Source organism: Gracilinanus agilis, chromosome 4, assembly GCF_016433145.1.
Source record: "Gracilinanus agilis isolate LMUSP501 chromosome 4, AgileGrace, whole genome shotgun sequence".
NCBI classification, from domain to species: domain Eukaryota; kingdom Metazoa; phylum Chordata; class Mammalia; order Didelphimorphia; family Didelphidae; genus Gracilinanus; species Gracilinanus agilis.
The window spans coordinates 78,495,566-78,502,339 of record NC_058133.1 but is presented as its reverse complement, the minus strand read 5'-3'; positions in this window follow the sequence as shown (position 1 = coordinate 78,502,339).

The following is a 6,774-nucleotide window of genomic DNA, read 5'->3' as shown; positions in this document are numbered from 1 at the left end:
TTTCTTTCTTTCTTTCTTTCTTTCTTTCTTTCTTTCTTTCTTTCTTTCTTTCTTTCTTTCTTTCTTTCTTTCTTTCTTTCTTTCCCCTTACTTTCTGTCTTGGAATCAATACTGTGTATTGCTTTCAAGGCAGAAGAGTGGTAAGGGCTAGGCAATGGGGATCAAGTGACTTGTCCAGGGTCACACAGCTGGGAAGTGTCTGGACAGTTTAGATTTCCTAAGGGAAGCCACCCAGTGTCTGAATTGGTTTTGGCAAGGTAACAGAAAGAGAAGCAGCAATGTCAGTCAAGCTCATTGTGTGTGTGTGTGTGTGTGTGTGTGTGTGTGTGTGTGTGTGTGTGTATGTGGAAGGGTGGTGATGAAGAGCCATTGGAGGAAAGAGTTCATAACAAGAGCTCCCATTAATTTTTCATTTTTTTCTAAACCGATTCTGAATTTATAACCACCAACAAAATAAGCATTCAAATATATAACCAAAATAGTTATTATAAATTAAATTATTTTCAATTTGACTTAAAATGTATGTGTTAAATTGAATAAAATGTCATTTCCTTTTGTTTCCCCTTTTGAACTCTTTTTCTTTTTCAGGTTTTGTTGAACTACTCAGATCTCAATAGCATTAAAAAACAACAATCCATACTTTCCATGTTAGAATCAATACTGTGTATTGGTCCCAAGACAGAAGAGTGGTAAGGGTTAGGCAATGGAGATTTTCTTGCCCAAGTTCATAGAGCTAAGAAGTGCCTAAGGTTCAGATTTGAATTTAAGTCCTCACATCTCTAAGCCTGGATGTCTATTTACTGAGCAACCTACCTGCCCCAGAGGAGTGAGTCTAGGTAGAGGATCAGTAGATCTAGAGAGAACTGCATTGAGGGAGGCACAGGACTAGGTTCCCCCGTTGGGGTTCATTGTGGAAGCAGATGGTGATGCTTTGTCCTGTGAATTCTGCTTTGGAGTAGGCAGGGTATAGGAGCTTGTTCAGTAGATCAGAAGAGATAATGTACACCTTAAAGTCCTGTGTACACGTAGGATGTTATTCCTTCGACTTTCTACAGACTTCCTACTCCTGCCCATCTGAATACACAAATGTGGGACTCTTACGTTGCTTTATAATGAGTGCCATAATGCTTTACCAGCAGTTCAGATCTTCTTACCCTTTCAACTACATCTCTTCCCTTTCCCTATTTTCGTTTTCTTTCCACAGTCCTTGATTATTTCATTTCTGTTTTGCATTTCCTCATTCTTTCTTTCAATCTACAATTACACAGTCAAATTTCCTCATTCTTAGCTAAATTATTACATTATCAAGAGAGATTCTACTCACCAGAGTCCAAGCAGGAAAGAGTCTGGGAGAGTAAAATATAGCTAGACTGAGAAAATAATGGTGAGGTGAACTCCTGCTGTAGATTCAACTGGGTTCATCCTTTATTTACCATTTGTTAGGTACCTGGCAATGTGTACCGTAGGATGGTGGCGATGCTTTAGCTGGAGCAACTGATATGGAGGAAGGCAGGTTGTTATAGTGTATGGACTGGTTACTAAGGCATGGCATGTGAAGATAAAGTCTACATCTATCTATTTAGTCATATTCTCTCAAATTGATTTATGTCTAGATAGCAAATGAGCTGCTAGTCATCTCCACCCGAATGTTTAGTCAACATCTCAAACTCAACTGGTCCCAAATGAAACAGGATCTTTTTGCTTGGAATCCCGCCCTCCTTCTAACTCTCCTGTTTGTGTTGATGGCACCAACTCAGGTTCACAAACTCAGTCTTCTTTGACTCTTCCTCACACCCCAACCAAAAGTTCTCTCCTTGATCGTACTCTTATCTCTCTTCCCAGACCTGGTTTTTATTACTCCCCATTCACCATTCTCTAAATCCCAGTCCAACTGGCTTACAGGCTGTTGCCCATTCAATATTTTAGCTTTTGTTTCTGTATCTTGGCAAGAGCTCTGCCTTATGGACTTCATTTGCCATCAGCTACTCTATTTGGTTTCAAGTTATGCCCTATTCAGGATGAACTTTATCACAAATAAACTCGTCACCTGGAAACTCTTGGACTTTGTTTCAGCTTTATTACTCTCATATATCTTCAGCTGCTTAACTCTAGAGGGCAGAGTAAAAAATCCTCCCATAGCCTTCCTTTAAAGAAGGCTCAAAATATCAGCCATCTCTTTATCCATCATTCTCTGCTCTACTTGGTTTTGACTTCACCACCATCTCTATCAAGCTCTTGTGCAGGGTTACTCTGGCTCTAGTTTCTCTATGTCTCCTCTGCTCCCCTTTTCAGCTTCTTTTGTGTATTTTTCCTTATTAGATTATAAACTCCTTGAGAGCAAAGATTTTTTTTTTTGTGTTCTTAACACAGTGCCTTGCACATAGTAAGGGCGTAATACACATTTATTTTATGGTATAGCTATTGAGTTCAAATCCAGTCTCAGATACTTGCAAGCTGTATGTCCCTGGACAAGTCTTTGCCTTAGTTTCCTCATTTGTAAAATGAGCTGGAAAAGGAAATGTCAAACTGCTCCAATGTCTCTGCCAAGAAAGTCTGAAATAGGGTCACAAATAGTCATACACAACTGAAATGACCGAACAACAACAAAACAATATAGCTGTAGAATCTTTCAAGGACTCCAACCCAGGGGCCACATCCTACTTGCATGAAAGCACTGATATAATCTCTATCAGACTATTTACCATCTTGTTGGAGGAGGTAGGGAGAGAAAAAATATGAATCCTAAACTGTCAGAAAATAGTTGTGAAAAATTATTTCTATGTATAACTGAAAAAAAAAAAGAAACAAAAGTCAGTGCTCTCTCAAGTCCTATATTAACTTGTCTCTGTGTTATGTTAACTCAGTGGGATGTAATCTTGGATGTGCTGTTCTCAAGTCTTTTCTCACCCCTAGTATTCCTTTACTGATCCATTTCCTAGTCCTGGGGGAAAGTTAAACTTTTTGCTGTACGTTTAGAATCTAGATATTGATTTGGGAAAATAAAGAGTTAAGTTTCAAACTTAGGCCCGGAATGAGTTTTTTTTTTTATTATTTTATTATTTTACTTTTATTTACTTTTATTTATTTATTTATAATTATTTATTATTATACTTTTATTATTTTACATACTATTATTATTTCTCTAATTTCTGATTCTTCTATTCCAGAAGCCCCTTCTTTAAATTCCCAGTGACCTAATGTGTAGAAGGCTGAACCAATGTGGCTCTGGAAAATTTTCTGACTATAGCTAAAGTTGAGACAGAGAGAAGTCATTCTTGGGTTATCATAGTTTTCCCTTTCCCCCTTTCTCCCTTCTTTGTGCCTTCAATCATAATGCTTCAGTATCTCCAAACATAATTCTTGGCAATAGATAAAATAATCACTCATTGCCCTAGAATCCTAGGAAATTGAGGGAGGAAAAAGGAAATAGTGATCAATATATCTCATTGATGGAAGCTCTCTGGGAAAATGGGGATTGATTTTTTGGGTACTTCCTTACTCATGTGTTGATGGGAGAAGAAAGACAACTGGGTTCTTCTCATAACTGGTAGAAACTCAGCTTGAGATCTAGACTAAATGAATAGCCATAGCTTTTAGGCTTCCATTAGCCATATGAAGACTATTCTTTCATGAACCTCCCTAGAAAAAGCTTTTAAAAATAAAAAAAAAATCTTTACTTTCTGTCCTAGTAACAACTCTAGGATAGAAGGGCAAGGGAGAGGCAAATGAGGTTAAGTGACCTACCTAATAAGCCTTGAATGTAAGCTACCTTCCTCCTCTCTTTTGTGGCTGCTGGCTTATAATAATAATGATAATGTAGTTCTTTAAGGTTTGCAAAGCATTTTACCTGTATCATCTCATTTGATTCTCACAATAACCTCAGGGGTTAGGGGCTATTATTATCCCCATTTAACCGAAGGGGAAATGGGAGGAAGACAGAAGTCTAGTGACTTTACCAGGGTCACATAGCTAGTATTTGTCTGAGGCTAGATTTGAATTTAGGATTTCCTGACTCTGGGTCTGGGACTCTATTCATTGCACTATCTAGCTGCCCCTGCTAACTTCCTGACCTACATTTTAGAGTTTAATAAGGGATATGAGACCATTTTATTTAAATCAACAAGAATTTATTAAATACCTACCGTGGGTTGGGCTAGAGTTTTTGCAAGGTTCTGGAAACAGAAACTTGGAAATGAGAATAATCGATGTCCTCAAAGAATACACATTCTCCTGGGGAAAATAATATCTCATTAGATTAGTAAATATCTGAAGACAACATATAAACATGTAAGCAGATATTTAAACATAGGGAAAGTAAATATAAGGTATTTTGAGGAAAGAAAATCCTAACAATCAGGGGGATTAGGAAAGGTTTCAAGTAGGGGGTAGCATTTCAGCTGAGTCTTGAATATAGATCTCAAAACTTCAAGAAATGTAGGTTAAGAAGGAGAGCACCCCAGTTTTGAGAGACAATGTGTGCAAAGTACAGAGGCAAAAACCCTGGAAATATAGATCTGGTCCCCAGTTTTCAAGGATTTAATTGTCAACAAAGGGGCTTGTATTTTACACTGGAGGCAAAGGGGAGCTGCTAAAGTTTCTTGAACAGATGGGTGGTTGATATGGGGAGACCTATAGTTTAGGAATATCTGTACGGCAGCTCTGTGTGGAATGTATTATATAGGTGAGAGACTAGAGGTACCAAGTCTGCATCAATTATGGCAGCATAATTGCAGCAAGAAGCAGAGGGGAGGGCAGACGAGTCTGAACTATGGATGTTGTGGTGTGACTGGTGAGAAAATCACAGGATCAGAGATGTAAACCTGAAAAGAACCTCAGAGGTCATTTAATCTAATTATTTCAAATAAGGAAACTGAGTGGAGGCTAAATAACTTGCCCAAGGTCATAGAGGTGGTAAACATCTGAAGATAGATTCGAAACTAGGGTTTCTGACTCCAACCCCAACATTCTTATGCTATGAATGGATTGGAATTATGTTGTAGAGAATGAGTTGACAAAAGAGTAACTGACCATATATGTAGGGTGAGGAGGAGGAAAGAATAGAGAGTGGTCCTAAAACTGAATGTGGATGACCAGAATGATTATGGCTGTAGACCAAGCCACTTTACCCCTATTTACCTCAGTTCCCCATATTTAAAATGAGGATACAGTGGAGAAGGAAATGGCAAACCAATTTAATATCTTTGCCAAGAAAACTCCCATGGACAGAATCCATAGGGTCACCTGATCATGACTGAACAACAAATGGTGAGGACAACTTAGGTTGGAGCATGGAAATGATGACCAATAGGCTAAGGGGACAAAGAATTCAAGGAGATGAAGGTAGTATAAATTCGAACTGATTGGCAATAGGGTCAAGAATACAATGAAGGGAAATAAAGAATTTGAAATACAGGAGTAATGGAACTACCAGAGGTTGTGATGAGTATGAAAAATAGATTTTGGAGAGATGCGACACAGGGAAATATGGAAGGATAAAAAGTGTTCAGAATAAAGGAATTTTTAAGCTTTGGACCATTGAGATGATGGCAGTTGGGGGAGGCCAGCTCCCCCAGGTCCAGGGGCTAGAGGTGATGTGACAGTGTTGGCGTGTTAAGACGAATGAGAGATAGTCTGAATTTCAACCAGGCAGTCATCATGAATACTGCTGTTCTGCCTTGAATAAAGTTTATTTTTATACACTTTTTTATATGCTTTGAGATCACACATAATGTTGGCATGGAAATTAATTTTCAACATACATTTTTTTCTTGAAGACAATGTATTAAGTCATACTTTAACTTTGTTGCTAACAACTTTTCATTCCAAAGGTATGTTTACTTGTCTCTTTGGCTATGGGGTGGAGAGCACAGTTCGGGGAGATACTGGCCTTTGAAGACCATTTCTCCATTTTTCATCTATTGTATCAAAGATCGGTGGGGAGGCTTATTGTTTCTGGTTTCTCATTACATAAGCTTCTGTGTATTGAAATGGAAAGTTCAGGTGTAGTTTGTTGGAGTTTAAAATCTTAAACATGAACTCACTATTTGCTGGTTTGTTATGAAGTGACTTTTAGGGGAATTTCTGTATTACTACATGTAAAGGTGGGAATTTCCTAAGAGTCTGTAGGAGGCTTGTGAGGGTTCTAGTAATAGCCTATGATGTTCCTCTATATATTCCTGGGGTTAAATAGAGATATTGATCATAATAATTCCTATAATGAGGGGTGTTAGTAAGAGAAGAATCACCCAGGGGAAACTGAGTGAGAAATCCATCTTCCTTTGATCTGCTTTTCAGAATCTCAGGGTTCATGTGTGACTTTGTTATCCATCATGAACTTGAGGGCTCTCAGCAGGCAGTCAAGAATATGACCATATTTATGTGTAGCCAAGTTTCAGTCAAGGTGAATGTCATGGGAATTGAAGAGGCTGATAAATTATATATTTGAGTGAATATCACATGTGCACTGAAATCTCTTAGCATAAGGACAGGGACTGTGGTAAAGAAGAAGGTTGTGAAGTAGATACCATTCTCTTTGAGCCTTGAGAAAGGCTGGAGAATTACTTGGCAGTGGGTAGATAACTGCCACCTGGGCATGAATAAATGACTAAAAATGGATTGTGAACTTCTTAAGAGGAAAATGACTGAAGTAGGGAGAAGCTTTAGAAGTGGCACTGAGGAGAAAGAAATATATGTTTGCTTTTCCTCTTGTTCCAAAATATTGGAGGACCCAAGTAAAACCTGTTTTTTTTCTGGAGAAGATGGTTAGAATTTGAG